At 40.8% G+C, this 19,328-nt stretch overlaps 1 protein-coding gene across 9 annotated transcripts in view; it reads right to left on the bottom strand.

The window, feature by feature from the left end:
• Positions 1–18,749, bottom strand: part of CREM (cAMP responsive element modulator) — a gene marked incomplete at its 5' end in the record, with an annotated part of 96,985 nt that extends 78,236 nt beyond the window's left edge. For 4 of the 9 annotated variants that reach the window (XM_081109802.1, XM_081109804.1, XM_081109806.1 and 1 more), the window contains one exon: positions 18,536–18,749. The remainder of the gene's footprint in view (positions 1–18,535) is intronic. The other 5 variants (XM_081109800.1, XM_081109789.1, XM_081109807.1 and 2 more) reach the window with 5 other exon arrangements.
• Between the last annotated feature and the right edge of the window lie 579 nt (positions 18,750–19,328).

Raw genomic sequence — 19,328 nt, 5'->3', positions numbered from 1 at the left:
TTCTCCACAGCCTACCCCTATCTTCACATCCCACCCTATTCCGTTTAGAATCCATGGTTTCTCATTTTAACTACTATTCCAATATCCTAAATTCCCTCATCCCTTTTCCTTTTGTTGTATCTGTTTAGTAAATGCCAATTCAAGACAAAATCAGTTCTGTCTCCTCCATGCCTGCACCAAGGCTGATGAATGATACTGAATAAAATTATAAAACAGTATTAAATTATTAAATTCATGGTTTTCAACCCAAAATGGGCAGTAATTTTATTATATTCCTAGCAAGCTTACTCTGTCATTCTTTACAACTATTTCAAGTTTTATCTCTCAAATCACTGAGCTTACCTACTATGTAAGACCTTGCTGTAAATAAGTATACATAACACTAAATCAGCCTCAGCTAGTCCAAACAGAATTTATTTTTAAATATAAGAGAAAAATCCATTATACTCTTGCATTGATCACTACACATTTTATGGTGAAATTGAAGAAACAGAATGCTTCCTCCAAAATCTCACTTTCCATCACAATCAAATATTAAACATAGTGTACTAAAAAATTAATAGAATAATATATCAATTAATTATACAATAATTTAATCTTAAACAGTAATTCTTATTAGAGAGAAAAGACCAATTAGTAAAGATAAATTACAGAATATCTAAAAATAAAAACATATAAGATGAAACAATAATAAACTAAGACAAACAAAAAAGTCCATTATGCACTATAGACTAAAAGCAAACAAAATACTGGCAAACATTCCACAATTCTAAAGAACAGATAAGGATTTGCTAAAGTAGGTATATTAATATTTAAACTTATGATTAACAATAGTAGCGATATTCTTTTCTTATAAAGATTAAATATTTCACATGAAGTCTTCTTTTTATTATTTAGCGGAACTACTTTCTTTCACAGAAAAGTGAACCTTATCTCAATATGTTCTGAATATACTGGAACTCAGTTTAACGAAATATTAACATACCTATTGTTTTAAATGAATAGGATTCAACCATTAGCACATTTTTCAACTACTTCCTTCTACACCTTTGTAATGTGCTACCTGAAACTCCCAAAGCTTCCACAGCCTCTTAAGAGCAGCTCATCTTCCCACACCTTAAGATCAGATCAACTACTTTATTTTGGGGGGGGTGGGGGGGTGTAGAACTGTATTGTATTTATTTGCTGACTCTGTTCTTTTCTAGGACATTAATAGAACATCTACATCATACTGCAATTACTCCCCCAAACACCAAAGTACAACAGAATTGTACTGTTCATTCAGTACAACATAAACAATAGGTAGACAACCAGTAACAAACTCTCAAGAAATAAATACAAAGGAATATATTCATAAAACTAACTTTACAATTATAGAAATGCCAAGATAATTATGACCAAAGTTATTTAGGCATACCTATGTATCAAGAACACACTAGCCATGTAAGTAGGAGACAAAATGAGAAGAAAAGGAAAAGCATTTTAAAGAAATGCTATCATAGGTACCTAGGAAAGTGTTCTTAAAAGAGAAGATAGGAACAAAGAAAGGAAAAGGAAAGAGGCCAAAAATATCTGAATGAAAATAAGTCAAAGGCAGTTTCCTAGTTATAATTAAAATGTACAATTAACTAATAAACTTCCAAAATCTTAGTTGTATTTAACTTTGGAAAGACAAATTACACTGCAGAGCCCTACCCTGGTAAAAAATTTTTCACCTCTTTTAAAAACAAAACCCAGCTGGAAAAGAAAAATTAAGTTGTTTCTAGCCCTGGCCAGTTTTCTCAGTGGTTAGAGCGTCAGCCTGCAGACCAAAGGGTTGTGGGTTCAATTTCAGGGCAAGGGCACAAACCTCTGTTGCCAGTTCACGCCAGTAAGGGCACATACAGGAGGCAACCAATTGATGTGTCTCTCTCACATCTATGTTTCTCTCTCTCCCACCCCCCAATCTCCTTCCCTTCCACTCTCTCTAAAAATCAATGAAGAAAATATCCTGGGGTGAGGATTAAAAAGTAATAATAATAAGTAAAGTTGTCTCTATTCTCTATTTCTAAATCGTTTTACAAAAAAAAGTAATAGAAAATTTATTTTCTTTTTAAAGCTAGATCCAACTGATGAACCAAAATGTCTCTGAAAGTAACCAAAAGAAAAGTTAAAAAATTCTATTTGGGTTTCTGTAAAATATTGGTAGAGACTTGGGCAAGGAGGGAGGAAAAGGAAAACTCTGTCCACATTCTTATAGATGGTCTCCTTCCTAACTGAAAAGGCCAGCTTTTAGAATAAGCTAAATGTGCATGTCCACTTACTCCCTACAGAATCCAATAAAGTACACAGTTGAAGATGAATTCCTTAATTGAATGGCTGAATAATATGGGTGCATACGGTTATATCTTATTATAATTATAATACATATACACATACACTTATGTATGTATACTTAAGTACATAAACTTATCCATTTTAATTTTAAACTCACTAAGTAATATTTTCAAAACAAAAAACAAACATATGTATATCCACCTACCTTAGATTTGTCTTAATATATTTTTTCCTGCCACATTTGTTCATTATTAAGACATTTGTAATAAATGCTTTGCTCCTTCTTGGTTTTCTTCTTTATGTATCCTGCAGTGAAATTATAATGTTGAATTGGGAGATCATAACATTTAATTTTTTAAAAATTAAAACCTCTCAAAACTACACCAGAAAAATACCCTAATTTCTGAAAAACTGAAGAAAAAAAAAAAAACAGTATAGAAAGCTGAAAACAAGTCTATTTTTTTTTCAACTTTAACTCTATTTAATTTTATGATCTTCTTAGGAAAAAATTTCAAAATCCTTAAATCATGTGCTATTTCTCAGATTCTTTTCTACTGAAGAGAAAGTAGTGCTGTCTAATTACTTAATATATACTATGCACTACTCATGAGTATCAGCTCTATTTTTATTTATTTTTTACTTTTTCAATCCTCACCCAAGGATCTATTTTCCAATAATCTTTAAAGAGAGGGTGGAAAGGAGAGAGAAGGGGGAGAGATAGAGATAGAGATAGAGATAGAGATAGAGATAGAGATAGAGATAGAGAGAGAAATACTGATATGAGAGAGGCACATCAACTGGTTGCCTCCTGAACTCACCATGACCAGGGCTGGAGATTGAACCTGCAACAGGAATCCAACCTGAGACCCTTCAGTCCGCAGGCCAACGCTCTAACCACTGAGAAAACTGGCCAGGGCTATGTTTAAATGGTAATAATCACTTAATAAACTGAATAAATCATTTTCTTTTTTTCCTTTATTGATTTTTTAGAAAGAGAGAGAGGAAGGGTGTGAGAGAGGGAGAGACAAAGGGAGGGAGGATGGTTAAGAGAGGGAGAGAGAGAAAGAGAAACATCAATTTGTTGTTCCACTTATTTATGCATTCATTGGTTCATTCTTGTATGTGTCCTAACCAGGAATCGAACCTACAATCTTGGTGTATTGGGACGACATTCTAACCAAATGAGCTATACAGCCAGGACAAATCATTTCCTTAAATTTCACTTCACTGCAACAAATTTGTCAACCATTTTACATTTACCTTAAATCTGAAACTGGGTTTTGGCAAAGAATTTTAATTCCAAACAAAATATTAACGTTTATTTAAAATCTCCGTCGAGAGGAAGCAAGATAGCGGCATAGGTAAATGCCTATACTTGCCGCCTTTACAACCACATCAAAATTACAACTAAAATACAGAAAAACCATCATTCAGAACTGCCTGAAAGCTGGCTGAATGGAAGTCCTACAACTAGATTAAGTAAAGAAGAAACACATTGAGACTGGTAGGAGGGGTGGAAGCCGGAATGGGCTAGTCCAGTGGTCAGCAAATCACGGCTTGCAAGTCACATGCGGCTCTTTGGCCCCTTGAGTGTGGCTCTTCCACAAAATACCACGTGCGGGCGCGCACATACAATGCGACTGAAACTTCGTGGCCCATACACAGAAGTTGGTTTTCAGCCTGGGAAAGTCTATTTTGAAGAAGTGGCGTTAGAAGAAGTGGGGGTACGTTCGCTGAGGTCGACCCCGCAGATTGAGGGCATTTTTAGCAAAGGCCAGCTTAGGAGTACTCTAATTAAGTTAATAACAATGTACCTACCTATATAGTTTAAGTTTAAAAAATTTGGCTCTCAAAAGAAATTTCAACCATTGGACTGTTGATATTTGGCTCTGTTGACTAATGAGTTTGCCTACCACTGGGTTAGTTCAATACTCATATGTGCTGTTTTTTTCATCGGAAGGGCTATCTCTGGGGCAGATGCCGCCCATGAGAAGCAAGGGGTCCCAGTTGCACACCAGCCCACCAGCCCAAGGTTCCAGAGCTGGGAAGAGAAGTCCCCGAAACTGCAGGCTGTAAAAACCAGTGGGGATTGTGGCTGAGTGACAAGAAGGCTGCTGGAATCCTTGGTGTTCCTCTTAAAGGTCCTGCACTCAAACTTCCACAGTCCGGTTTCTTCTGACCTCCAACACCAAGGGACCCAGAAACATACAGGGAGGAACTGGATTGTGTGGCATTGCGGCAGGAACTTGGGGACAGTTTTCTCTCAAACAGGGAGCTCACAGGGGTCATTGTTCCTGTGCTTTGACCTCCCCTGTCACAGGGTTGACTGGCAGGCATATCTGAGGCTCCATCAGCCTGGAGAACATTGTTTGCTCCACCTTGGGGATTCCCTGAATCCCCGCCCCATTCAATTTGCAGCCCCACCCATGCTGTTTGCAGCAGCTTTTCCATATGAATGGCCTGTCCTGGGTCAGGCTTCAGACTTTGCTAAAATCTGTCAACAAGCTACAGCTAGTGACAGCATGCCCCAAATTGATCAGTAAAGGCCCAAGACCCAGCCCTAGCACCAGCCTGCTTTGCTTCACCAGGGATTCCAGCAGCCTCCTTGTCATTCACCTGGGCAACTCCAAGCTCAATACAAATAGCAAATTGCAGGTCCCTCAGTAGCTCCTGCTGGGTGGCCCCAAGCAGTGGCTAACTTTGCATCTCCCTGGAGGCCCCAGAGCCAGTGCACTTGGTGGACAGCTTCAGACCACAGCAGAGTACAACTCTACACATCCTCAAGCGACATATTCAAGGGGCAGACTCAGTGAGCACCAAAACCCCACTGAAGCAAGTCCTGCTCCATAGGGGTATTTCCTGAAAAGCAGCTCTCCCACTGTAGTCACAGCTGTTCCAAACAGCCAATTGGCCTGAAGGTCAACTCCTCCCAGTGACATCAACAGCAGTCAAGGCTCAACTATAAGACTGTGCACACAGACCACACTGGGGTGCATCTGGAATGCCCAGCTCAGGTGATTGGGAAGACTGAGCCACTGAGCCCTACAGGCCACTCCACCAACTCCAGAAGACATAGCAGCTCTACCTAATACATAGAAACAAACACAGGGAAGCAGTCAAAGTGCAGAGACAAAGAAACATTTCACAAATTAAAGAAATGGAAGCAAGCAAACTACTGGATACAGAGTTCAAAACAAGTTATATGGTTACCCAAGGATCTTAATGAGACTTTAAAGGATCTTAGTGAAAATGTCAAAGACATGAAAAGGACCAGTCAGAAATTAAGTATACAATAACTGAAAGAATAGTTTACATGGTTTCAATAGTAGAGTAGAGGATTCCTAGAATCAAATGAACAATTTGAAATATGAGGAAGCAAAAAACACCCAATGAGAAGAGTAAAAAGAAAAAAGAATCCAAAAATATGAAGATAGTGTAAGGAGCCTCTGCGACAACTTCAAGCGTACTAACATTTGAATTATGGGGTTTCCAGAAGGAGAAGAGAGAGAGCAAACTATTGAAAATATATATATGAAGAAATGACAGAAAACTTCCCCAACCTGTTGAAAGAAGTAGACTTACAAGTCCAAGAAGCACAGAGAGCCCCAAACAAGAGGATCTCAAAGAAGCCCACACCAAGAAACATCATAATTAAAATGCCAAGGATTAAAGACAAAGAGAGAATCTTAAAAGCACCAAGAGAAAAGCAGTTAGTTACTTACAAGGGAGCACCCATATGACTGTCAGCTGATTTCTCAACAGAAACTTTGCAGGCCATAAATATTCAGTGATGAATAGTAAGGACCTACAACCAAGATTATTCTACACAGCAAAGCTCTCACTTAGAATTGTGGGTCAGATAAAGAGCATCACAAATAAGAAAAAGCTAAAGTAGTTCATCACTACCAAACCAGTATTATATGAAATGTTGAAGGGTATTCTTTCAGAAGAAGAAAAGGAGGAGGAAGGAAGAAGAGGAGGAAGAGGAGGAGGAGGGAGAGGAGGAGGAGAAAGAGGAGGAGGAAGAGGAGTGGAGGAGAAAAAAATATGAACAATAAAATGGCAACAAATACATATCTATCAACAATTGGATCTAAAAATCAAAATAAACGAACAAGAAAGCTAATGAACAAAATAAACTGGTGAATAAAATAGAATCAGAGGCATAGAAGCATGGAATAAACTAACGAATCTCAGAGGGAAGGAAGGGTGGGAGCAGAAAGAGATGAACCAAAGCTCTTACTGGACACAGACAGTAGGGTGCTGAAGGCTGGGGTTGGGGTGGGAACTGGCTGGAGGGGGACAATGTGCGGGGAAAAGGAGACATCTGCAAGACTGTCAACAATAAGGATTTTTTTTTTATGTCTTTATTGTTTAAAGTATTACATATGTCCCCTCCCCGCCCCCATGAATCCCCTCCTGCTCACCCCCAATATTTTTTTAATACAAAAATTAAAAATCTCCTTCAACCTATTAAAAAAGCTGTTTTAAACACTCTAGCAATTAAACCCATTTTTTACTAATATATTTTTTAAATATGCCTTTGGGATGCTGAATGAAGTAAAATTAGCAAAGAAAAAAGATAAAAGAATATCTGGGGTCCCTTATTTTAGGGTTGCAAAGGACAAATGTGCACATCCATAAGTACCTTTTAGGCATCTATCCAGCTACTGTAGTGCTTAGTCACAGACATAGTACCTTCAGAGTTCCCTCCAGAGTGGTCCCCTCTAGGGTGGTGTTATACCATCCCAGTCAATTCTGAAACTGAGTTGCCCCACTTAACTAAGGGCACTACAGCAATGGTTATTTTTGCCACACCTACCCCCTAGTCCAGTACAGGGACAATAGATGGTTGGGCGTTTGAACCAGGCTACCTACAACATGACCAAAAAGCAAACATGGTGCCACTCCTTCAGATTAAACTATACCTCTGATCCTATTTTATTCACCAATTTATTTTTCTCATTAGATTTCTTATTCATTTATTTTGAGTTTTAGATTCAATTGTTGCCGTTTTATTATGCTGACATTTTACATGGGGATATTTCACCTTCCATAAAAATTGTGGCAAGGACCACTTATTTATTACAGAGTAATAGGGCCCTCGCCGGTTTGGCTCACTGGATAGAGCATCAGCCCGCTGACTGAAGGGTCCAGGTTCAATTCCAGTCAAGGGCACATACCTGGGTTGTAGGCTCTTCCCTCGCCCAGACCCTCGTTGGGGCACGTGCAGGAGGCAACCAATCTATGTGTTTCTCTCACATCGATATTTCTCTCTGTCTTTCCCTCTGTCTTCCACTCTATCTAAAAATCAATGGAAAAATATCCTTGGGTGAGGATTAAAAAAAAAAAAGAAGAATATTCGGCACCCATGACATATCAGGCCCTTGTGCTTGGCATCAGAGACACAAATAATAAAATGTCCCTGCTCTCCAGGAGCTTGCAATCTAATGAGGGAAAGAGATGATTAAAGAAACAATAATATTATCTGATCTAATAAAAGACAAACATGCAAATTGACCGTACCTTTGCTATGCCTAAAGCCACACCCACCAGCTAATCAGAGCGACTATATGCAAATTAACCCAACCAAGATGGCAGCTGGCTGCCATGGAGCTGAAGCGGAGCAGGAGGCTTGATTGCTCCAGTGATGGAGGTAGCCAAGCTTCCTGGCCAGCTCTGAGCTCCACTGAAGGCCACAAAGTTTCAATTATAGAAGATAAATAAACCCCAGATACCTGCTTTCAGCCGGCCGTGGCTACAGAGCTGGAGCGAGCAGGAGCTGGCTCTGAGCTCCAGTGACGGCAACAAAGTTTCAATTATAGAAGGTAAATAAATCCCAGAATATAAAAAAAAAGAAAGGAGAGGCTGGGAGCTTCCGTCGCCGGCGGGCTTGGCCAGCCTGAAAATAGCCCTCAGCCCCTCACCCAGGCTGGCCAAACCTCCATGGGGTGAGGGTCCCCATTGGGGAGGGGGGGGCTTGACCAGCCTGCAAACAGCCATCAACCCCTCACCCAGGCTGGCCAGGCACCCCAGTGGGGACCCTCACCCTGAAAGGGGTGTGACCAGCCTGCAAACACCCATCAGCCCCTCACCCAGGCTGGTCAGGCACCCCAGCGGGACCCCCACCCTGATCCCAGACACCCTTCAGGGCAAACCAGCCAGCCCCCAGCCATGCACCAGGCCTCTATCCTATATAATAAAAGGGTAATAGGCAAACTGACCCTAAAAGCAGAACGATTGGGAATGACTGGTCACTCTGACACATACTGACTACTAGGGGACAGACGCTCAATGCAGGAGCTGCCCCCTGGTGATCAGTGCGCTCCCACAGGGGGAGCTCTGCTCAGCCACAAGCCAGGCTGCCAGCTGCCAGTACAGCCTCTCCCACCTCCTCAGGAGCGCTAAGGATGTCCGACTGCAGCTTAGGCCTGCTCCCTGCTGGCAAGTGGACATCCCCCAAGGGCTCCCGGGCTGCCAGAGGTATGTCTGGTTGCCAGCTTAGGCCCAATCCCCTGGGGAGCGGGCCTAAGCCAGCAGATGGTTATCCCCCGAGGGGTCCCAGACTGCGAGAGGGCACAGGCCGGGCTGAGGGACCCCCTCACCCCACCCAGTACACAAATTTTTGTGCACCGAGCCTCTAGTTAAAATAATGATGATCAGGACACCATATAAGGAGAAGTAACTATAATTTTTTAAAAGAATTTTTATTGATTTTGAGAGAGCGAGAGAAAGAAAGAAAGTGAGAGAAACATCAATCGGCTACCTCCGGCATGCCCCCTACCATGGAATCCAGCCCACAACCTGGGCACGTGCCTTGACTGGGAATCGAACTGGCAACCTTTCAGTGCATGAGCTGACACCCAACCAACTAAGCCACACCAGCCAGGGCATAACTGCTAGTTTCTATATTTTTCTAGGAAATATCATTTCCTTTAGCTTAATTTTTTAATAAGTAACACATTCTTATGATTCAGAATTCAAAAAGTAGAAAAGAGTATTCAGTGAAGTCCAGGAATAGCCACTCATTGCCTATTCCCCGAGGCAAGCAGCACTGAAGAAAGTACTAGCTTCCTGTTACCACAGCCACAGAATGGCATTACCAGAATACTGACCATCATGTAAACCTGACCCTGACTCAGGCTTATCAGAGAATTGTTTTATCGCAAGTACTAAAAATTCATCATTGAATGAATGCCTGCTTGCCAAATCTAAAGGATACCTTTCAGTCCCTATCTTCCTGAACATCCCTCCAACATTTCCTGCTCTCCAAATTTCATCCTCCTTTAACCTTTTGTTGTTATTTCGTAAACAACACAAATTTATTATCCTACAATTCTGGAGGTCAGAGTCTGAAATGGGTCTCACTAGGCTTAAATCAAGGTGTTGGCAGGGCTGTTTCTCTGGAGGCTCTAGGGGAGAATCCATCTCCTTGCCTTTGCAAGGTTCTAGAGGCGCCTGTATTCCTTGGCCCCTTCATCCATCTTTAAAGTCAATAACATTAGGCTGTTTTTCTCATGCTGCCATCTCTCCGGTTCTCTCTTTTTGACCACTTAATGGCACTACTTTCATGCTTTTCTTCTAGATTATCTAGTCCTTTGTTCTGTCTTCTTTGGTCCACACCTTAAAAGGTTGGTATTCCCACCTGGCTGGTGTGGCTCAGTGGTTGAGTGTCAACCTATGAACCAGGAAATCACGGTTCAATTTCTGGTTCCTGGTCAGGACACGTACACGGGTTGCGGGCTTGATCCCCATTAGGGACACATGGGAGGCAGATAATCAATGATTATCTCTTATCATTGATGTTTCTGTCTCTCTCTCCCTCTCCCTTCCTCTCTGAAATCAATGAATATATATATATATATATATATATATATATATAGAGAGAGAGAGAGAGAGAGAGAGAGAGAGAGAGAGAGATTGAGAGAGAGTGTGTGTTGTTGTTTTTTAAGGTAAAAATTGACCTTGTCAGGAAAGATGCCAGCCTAAGACAACATCAGCGCAAAATCCAGTGAGCCCCACAAATAGTGGACCCAAAGGTGAGTTTGTTTGGGTTTTGTTTTTTATGTTTGTGTGTGAGAAGATCTTTTGTTTCTTGTTGTTTTTCCTCCCTTTTTTTTCTTTCTTCTTGCATATCTCTAATTTCTGTCTTTCCTTTTATTCTATTGTGGATGAAAGGGGCCACATGCTAATCGGACTAACTCAAGGAAAGCCTGTGTGACAGCCTTGCAAACTCAGAGATCTAAAGTAACCACAAAGGATGGTCTGAAATTAAACTTTTTAACTAAAAAGCAGTTTATGATGGGTAGTCACTTCCTAGGCCGGTATCTTCACTGACAAGGTCAACCTTTACCTTAACTGAGCCTATCTGTCTTTTTGCATCTATGATAACATATCCTTGAAATATCTGGGTAGTAACTTCCCTTTTTCCAGACCCCTTGGGCCACAACCTAATGTGCCTAGGCAGCAGGACAGATACCACAAATTCCTTCATTATTATTTTTATCATGTTAATTGTTGACGGTTGTGTCTAGTCCAGCCGTGGGCAAACTACGGCCTGCCGGATCCGGCCCGTTTGAAATGAATAAAACTAAAAAAAAAAAAAAAAAAAAAAAAAGACCATACCCTTTTATGTAATGATGTTTACTTTGAATTTATATTAGTTCACACAAACACTCCATCCATGCTTTTGTTCCGGCCCTCCGGTCCAGTTTAAGAACCCACTGTGGCCCTCGAGTCAAAAAGTTTGTCCACCCCTGGTCTAGTCTATCATTTTATTCTTCATCCAATACCAGAGGTTCCCCACTCCTTTGCTTTCTCCCGCCTCTCTAATCTACTAGTATCACCAATGAATTTCATGTAACGCACCTACGTCCCCTCATTTGATTGCGATATATAAAAATAGATGAAAAACTGCCATTCTCTGGAGCATTATCACAATCCACTGAGATACTGCTTCCAAGGAATTGTTGACAGTTTGGCTCAAATAAACTCACAAAAATTCTTTACAGGTTTGAATGTTTTTACATTAACACTATGAAAAGTTGGAAACATAATAAAGGCAGATTGCTTTTTAAAAAATGTTGCTTTTGGACCAGACATTACAGTTGAAGATAACTATAAAATATTGGGAAAATATTACAAAAATGTAGTTCTTTATAAAGACAATTGTACAAATATATATATATATATAAGTTCTTGCTCCACTTTCAAAACCAAAAAATGGAAATTGCTAATTACCCACTGAAATAGTTTTTTGCAAAAAAGTTAAAAAAAACAATCCACCATTGCAATTACCATAGTCAAATTAAAAAGAATGTGGAATAAAAGGCAGTGTACCTCTTATGGAAGCAGGAAGAGGAAGAGAACGCAGAAATGCACAAATCTGTTTCTTTGGTTCTGGAATGAAGGAAGATTTTAGTTCTTTGGAAAAGTAGATCTTCATAGGTTAACTATGATTTAAGAAAAATAGCGAGTAAGCCCTAGCCAGTTTGGCTCAGTGGATAGAGCGTCGGCCTGCGGACTCAAGGGTCCCAGGTTCGATTCCGGTCAAGGGCATTACCTTGGTTGTGGGCACATCCGCAGTGGGGAGTGTGCAGGAGGCAGCTGATTGATGTCTCTCTCTCTCTCTCATCGATGTTTCTAACTCTCTGTCCCTCTCCCTTCCTCTCTGTAAAAAATCAATAAAAAATATATTTAAAAAAAGAAAAATAGCAAGTAAGGTTTAAAAGATCAAGGAAGAAGAATATGAAGCTCATATTGTAAAGTTGGTCCTTCTCAACTAAGTAGAATAGAACGTTGGAAGAAGCAGGGCTAGCTAGAAGACAAATAATTCCAAAGTGTGTGTATTTGAAATTGACAGGGATGAGCCTATGGTTATTATGCATTTCAAGCAAGGTGATGAGCATAAGAAAAACAAAGGGAGACTGTAGTAGAAGGAAATTACAGCAGTTTTAAAGTTTGTAATCTTTGTGAAGCAAAATTAGCATGACTGTCAAGTGATCTATACTTTTGTGTAAGAATAGAGGTAGCCAATGGTTGTAAACAGTTACTTAAAACACTTGTAAACAATGTCCTTAATATTTTGGACATGAATCATACATAAAATTGGGCAGCTTTCTAGTATAGATTTAGGGACACTCCAACTTAATTGCTTCAGATACCTACTATACAAGAAATCTTAACTCTACTAAAATCACCAAAGGATTAACTATTCAAGCATCTTTCTTTTCAATCCATTCCCCACTTGGTTCCTGCTTTTGGCTTTTTCACAAACAATACCAGAATGGGCAGCTAAAGGAGAAAATGAAAAATAAATTCAGCCCAGCCTGTGTAGTTCAGTGGTTGAGTGTCAACCTATAAACCAGGAGGTCACAGTTTAATTCCTGATAAGGACACATGCCTAGGTTGTAGGCTCAATCCCCAATAGGGGATGTGTGGGCGGCAGCTGATCAATGATTCTCATCATTGATGTATTTATCTCTCTCCCTTTCTTTTCCTCTCTAAAATCAATAAAAACATGTTTTTTAAAGTAAATAAATTCAAATAATCCTGGTCTACACCCCCAACAACACTACCCCCACCACTACTAACTTGATGAAGGGCAATAAAATATAAAATCTCTTGGGATAGATATTTGCTGGACTAGAGTCGTTGTAGAGTTTTATGTTTCAATGGCATGCTTCATTACTGCATTTTAAGTACATTTCAAAACATTTGTCTATACATTACGTACCACTGTAATGACTACTAACCAGTAAAGCTGGGAAAGAGTAGATAAGATACTTGAGTTACCTTAAAGTTCAGAAACTAATTACAATGTTATTATACTTTCCTAGATTGGTCCTATCTTGTGTATTTGAACAATACCGGTATCTTTCTAGATGCAAAAACATGCCTAAATAAGTTAAATGTAACTCCTCCAGCAATTTTAAGAATAGCATGTGGATGAAAAAGGGCCACATGCTAACCTGACTAACTCAGGGAAGGCCTGCATAATGGCCTTGCAAACTCAAGAGACCTAAGGTAATTACAAAGGATGGTCTGAAATTGAAACCTTTTAATTAAAAAGCAGTTTTTAGTGGTAGTCATGTCCTAGGCCAGTATCTTCCCTGACAAAGATCAACTTCAACCTTTACTGAGCCTACTGTCTTTTTGCATCTAAGATAACATACCTGTGGAATGTTAGGGTAACTTGTAACTTCCTTTTTCTGGACTCCTCAGGGTACAACAAATGGCACCAGTGTGCAGACCACAAATTCCCTCACTATTAGTTACCATGTTAATTGTTGACTGTTAGCTATCCTGAACCCACCTATGTAAAAGAAATATGTGTCTATCATTTTACTTTTTATCCAATCCCAGAGGTTTCCCCACTTAGCTTTCTCCCGCCTCCCTGATCTATTACCAATGGATTTCATGTAACCCAACTGCCATTCTCCAGAGCACTATCTCAATAAATTGAGATTCTGCTTCCAGGCAATTGTTGACAGTTTGGCTCAAATAAACTCACAAAAATTCCTTACAGGTTTGGTTTTTTTTACATTAACAGGCATCTATATACAGTAACACTGGTCTTTATGCAAGATATAGTTGCCCCAATAAACTATATCTTTGCAGAAACAGAAGCTTTCATCATAACCAAGGCTACCATAAAAAATCCTGCTTAAAACATTTATCAACAAAAAACCCCAAGCCAAAACAAAACAGCTCTAGCCAGTTGTTCAGTGGTTAGAGCATCGGTCCGAGGACCCAAGGGTCACAGGTTTGATTCCTAGTCAAGGACACATACCTCCGTTGTGAGTTAGATCCCATCCTCAGTCAGGTGGTTGCAGGAGGCAACCAATTGATACCGCTCTCATGTCAATGTTTCTCTCCCCCCACCCCTTCCTCCATTATACTCTGTCTGAAAATCAATGAAAAAAAAATCCTCAGGTGAGGATTTAAAAAAAAAACAAAACATTTTCACGCACTCAATGGGGAAAAAAATGCGGTTGTTTGAGATTATGAACAGAACTATGATACTTGACATTGTGAGTTAGCATGGTCTAATTTTAAGTCTACTGAGTTGAAAAAAAAATAAAAAAGCTTCACTAAGATAACTGAAGAAACTTGAGTTTGTGAAAATCTCAAAGTAAAATATTAAAATCACATTAGCCCACTGTCAAAATTTCACAGGATTTTATTTTAACAATTAATTTGTCTGGTTGTACATTGTTCAGAAAAATATGTATAAAGATGCTTCCTATTTTAGGAGAACTGGCAGGCTTCAAAAGAACCTCACAAAAGAGTTGCTAGTAAGATTTCCTTGGAGACAAGCATCATCCATCACTAGGGAGACAGTTTATTTAAACATTCTTTAAGCAAAACTCCCATATAACTTCCTAGCCGATGCTTTACCTCAAAATTGTTTCACTTACACCTTGCCAGTAATTTCCTCCAACACTCTTAGGAAGGCCAGTGAAGAGATGTGCAAAATATTTTATTTTTAAACTTTGCTATAACTGAATTGTACCAATAAAACTCAAGGAGTCTTCATGAATAATATCAATATAAATTCCCACTAATGTTATCCTTAGGTTTTCCTCCTCATTCTCCCTAATTCTCTATTGGATATCCGAGAGCATTAAAAAAAAGGGAGGAAGGAAGGAAGGAAGGAAGGAAGGAAGGAAGGAAGGAAGGAAGGAAGGAAGGCCAAAACCGGTTTGGCTCAGTGTCGGCCTGCGGACTGAAAGGTCCCAGGTTCAATTCTGGTCAAGGGCATGTACCTGGGTTGCGGGCACATCCCCAGTAGGAGATGTGCAGGAGGCAGCTGATCGGTGTTTCTCTCTCATTGATGCTTCTGTCTCTCTCCCTTCCTCTGTAAAAAATCAATAAAATGTATTTTAAAAAAACAAAAAAAGAAAGAAAGAAAGAAAACCCATGAAGTTAAAGTGTTTACTTTTAACAGCACTGTTTATTGAGAAGTTCCTATGGTAAAAGTATTTTAAATACCTTATGTATTCTTTAAAAGGAAATTAACACATTGCATACCGCATAGAAATCTCTAAGACATACGCCAGGGACCGTACATTTTGGGGCAAACTGCACGTTATTTAAATCATCATAATGCACTTTAGGTGTTGTTTTTCAATAATTATAACATTTTTATTTACAAAAACAATTAAACAATTAAGTTCCTAGTACTTTTTTAACGTATGGTACTGTGTAAAACATTTTCCTCTATGAAGAGGGACCAAACAAAATTTACATAAATATCTAGATTCGCTCCTTTTTCCATGGGCGTGAAAAAACGAGAACACTCGTGAGAGGTCCTTAACAGATGGCGCGCAAAACACGAGAAAACTCCTGAGCGGTACGAAATGTGTTAACAAAATGATTTTAAATGTTTATATCTACCTACGTGAAACGGGTGAGAAACACTTTCCCTGAAATCTACATTTTCATAATCTATATATTTGTATTAAAAATATTGAAATAACATTCAGTGCACAATAATAACTCTTCTCAAAGTTGACTTTTATATATGGAATCCATCAGTTCAATAAAGTAGAAATACTTAACAGAAGGCAACATTTCAGGCTTATTTCCTTAATGTCAAATATCAATGGTTCAGGTGTTAAGTGTTTGCATTATTCAGGTTTTTTGTTTATGTTTTTAAGTCTATCTAAATGGAACAGGGCATTTGAGTGCTTTTTTTACCCACTTCAGCAATAAACATGGCTTAATTTTCAGGCCCAATACAGTAGAAACTCGATTTTCAAACTTAATCCCTCTGGGAGGCTATTCACGAAGCAATTTGTTCAAAAACCGAATAATCGTTTCCCCATTAGAAATAATGTAAATTGAATTCATTCCAGACCCCTAAATGATTGTTTTTAACCTTTCTTATATACAGTACAGGTCTAATATACAGTTCAGTCTATAAACAAATACTTACTTTCTTAAATTTATCAGACTACCCCTGCTAGCCTTAATCAAATCACTTTCTGTACTGGGTCTAGGGATCTTTCGGGAAGTCAGATATAGCATCTTCACTTTTTTATGTATCATTGACTCAGAAAAGCTGACACCAGCTAACTGCTTTTGGTTTATCCAAATCACCAATAGTTTTTCTACCTCTTCAATTGCCTGTGATCATTGTTATCGTTTCTTTCACACCCTTAGCAACATTAACACTCTTGATGTCCTCTTTATGTTTTAAAATTGTGCTAATCATCCATTTCACCAGAAATAAAAGCAAAAAAAAAAAAGTTCACAGCACAATTTCCTGAGACGTTAACCAGGCAAGATTTAGCTGTTTACTGCCTCATAGTAGCACATTCTCTGTTTTGTGGCCCGAGAGACATTTTTTGTCATGCTGATACATCAGCATGAAAGGGTTGTTAGGTCAAGAACCAAAGTTAACCTGGCATTTTTTCATGTACAACTTGGTCGAGAATCGAACTGTTTGAGGTGGGAGACCATTGAGAACTGAGGTTTGAGTGTACTTACTTGCAGAAAATATCAAGATGGGGAAAACAGTCAGAATCAGAAATACATGTGTACACTGGTAAAGATTTAGTCAGGATTCCTTATACATAGATGTTAATAATCTGAACTCTTCCCTACTTTCTATGAAATAGCCACCACTCTAAACAATATCTCATATTTTAGTCATGGAATGACTTGTCTCAGTAGGAAACTAGAGTAATTTATGGAGTCTGGAGTTTGTTAAATTCATCAGATGCAAATTTCATTACCTTTCCAGGACAATGCAAAACAAAACGATTAAATAGCTCCTCGGATTTGCCACATCCAATAAAAATTTATTCATATACTCTTACAAAAATATGTACACAAAACAGTGTAATTACAGCTTCACACTCACCAAAACAATTCCAGGTTGACCAGAAAGGCACTGGGAAAACATATGCTTAACATTGATCTATTTACAAATTCACCAAAAATCTTTTCAGTAATAATCAACACTTTCTATGACAATGCTTTCAGTGTTTACTCATCCAGGATCACATTCACTTAAATATCTCTTTAAAAGTTATGTTTGGATCAGTAAGTACTAGTTCCATAAACATCAGTTTTTAATACATAGTATTCATTGGCCAAAACGCATTGTTTGTAATTGCCTTCCTTTGGAGAAAAAATAGTTACTTTAAGTCAAAGGTTTAAAGACTACTCTGACTTATGAAAGGAAAGCAGCTTGTCACCCAAAAAGAGTATAAAGACTGAGAGAAAACTGTGGCACCTAAAATAGAGAACATGAGTCATTAACGTAATCTAATACAATTTTCACACTGCACCTCTGTAGCTGTGCACCTAGATTTTTAGTTATGTCATGGGAAGGTGGCTGCACTCTCCGAGGCCTCACATATTAAGCAGAAAAGAAATTCTATGCAAGCCATGTAGGTAAACCGCAGTGTTGGAGGAGGCTCTCAGTTTTAGTCAGATTTTCAAGCTGATCCTGTAAGTCAGAATTTCTGGCCGGAAACTGACAGTGCAGAAACAGGTAGGTGATTTCAAATTCAGGGCTCCGGTAGACTGGACATAGCAGTAGAATAAAGAGCTATGTTAACAATTTATTTCCTGTTCAGCATGTTCTGGAAGCCTTACTAGGTGGCCATAAAAAGACAAAAATCAAAAGTAAACAGTAAGAAAAACCGCGATTTAAGGCGGATTTGCTTTCTTCGCATTATCTCATCAGATCATGCCTGGGGCTCAAAATGAGCCAAAAGCGATGTCCCTCAGATTCAAGTTTCGGTGAAAAAACGGGTTAACGTTAATTTATATCCCAACTGAGCACATAAAACAGGGACACGGGTGCTACTCATGGTCAGCTGTGACAAATAAAACCATCGTCCTGACTTCTTGCTTGCTCTTTCTTTTCAGAGTGAGGACCGCTCAGAGCAAGAAGGCTTTTCCAGAAAGACTTTTCCAACGTGTACCAAGTTCAAAGAGGTCAGGCTGAGCGCAGGCGAGCAGCCCCAAGCTCCGGGCCGCTGTACCGCCAACGCAGAGGCGAACGAGAGCGGACGAGGGCAGCGGACGAAGGCAGTGGACCGGGGCCGGAAGCCCGGCCGGCGGGGAGGCCTCCCGAAGAGCCCGGAAAGCCCGCTGCCCCGCACCCGCTGCCCCAGCCTGGGCTCGGCCCCGCCTCCTCCCTTCTGCCTCCGCCTCCTGCGCCGCGTCCCAGCTCCTGAGTCCGGACCAGCGCGCCACTTACCCACCGCGAAGGGATTTACGTAGCGGCCTCGTCACTGCTTACGGACGCGAGGAGGTGGGGACCGCAAACCAGCAACGCGGCGCCGGCGGCGGCCCCACGTCGTCCACGTCAGCTCTGATGCGGCAGCCGCGGCCTCCCCACTGATCCCGACCTAAAGTAGCGCGGCAGCCGCACGAACTGCGTCCGCGCGCGCGCGCGCGCCCCGCCCTACCCTGCCCACCTCCGCGACCGCCTCCTGGGGGACGCCTGGCGGAAAAATCCAAGCTCGAACTCCGCCACCTGCCGGCCGCTTGCGGGAGTGCGGCGCTGACAATCCAACAATTAAATGGAACGGGGGTAGGGGAGAAGGGCCAAGGGGCGGAGCCTCAGGCTGGCGAGGAGGAGCGGTCAGGGGGCGGGGCCTCAGGGGGGAGGAGGACCTGGCCAGGGGGCGGAGCAAGGAGAAAGACCAGTGGGGGACTGAGGAGAAAGACCGAGTCGCGGGCGGGGCCAAAGGCGAGGCTGGGAACCGGAAGCTTTCGCCGCGCGTGCCCGAAATCCAATCACCTGAAAACGAACGTGTCGATGATTGCTGACCCCAAGCCGAGATCCGCGAGCATCATGGGTCTCTCCCGCCGGGACGCGCATCCTGCGGAATATCAGGAACCTCCTCTCTCCCACAGCTCAGCAGCGTCCACCTTCCTGAGAAACGCCCTTGGGCGCGGGTGCCCCGCTGGACGCGAGACTCGGGAGACCCTACTGGCCTCCCATATACTCAGTCTGCTGCCGCCCCCACCACCGTGGTGGCCTTGTC

This window comes from Myotis nattereri (assembly GCF_964212035.1).
Source record: "Myotis nattereri genome assembly, chromosome: 1".
Taxonomy (NCBI): Eukaryota; Metazoa; Chordata; class Mammalia; order Chiroptera; family Vespertilionidae; genus Myotis; species Myotis nattereri.
Note: the sequence above shows the minus strand (reverse complement) of the source record. Positions and strands in the feature narration are given on the sequence as shown.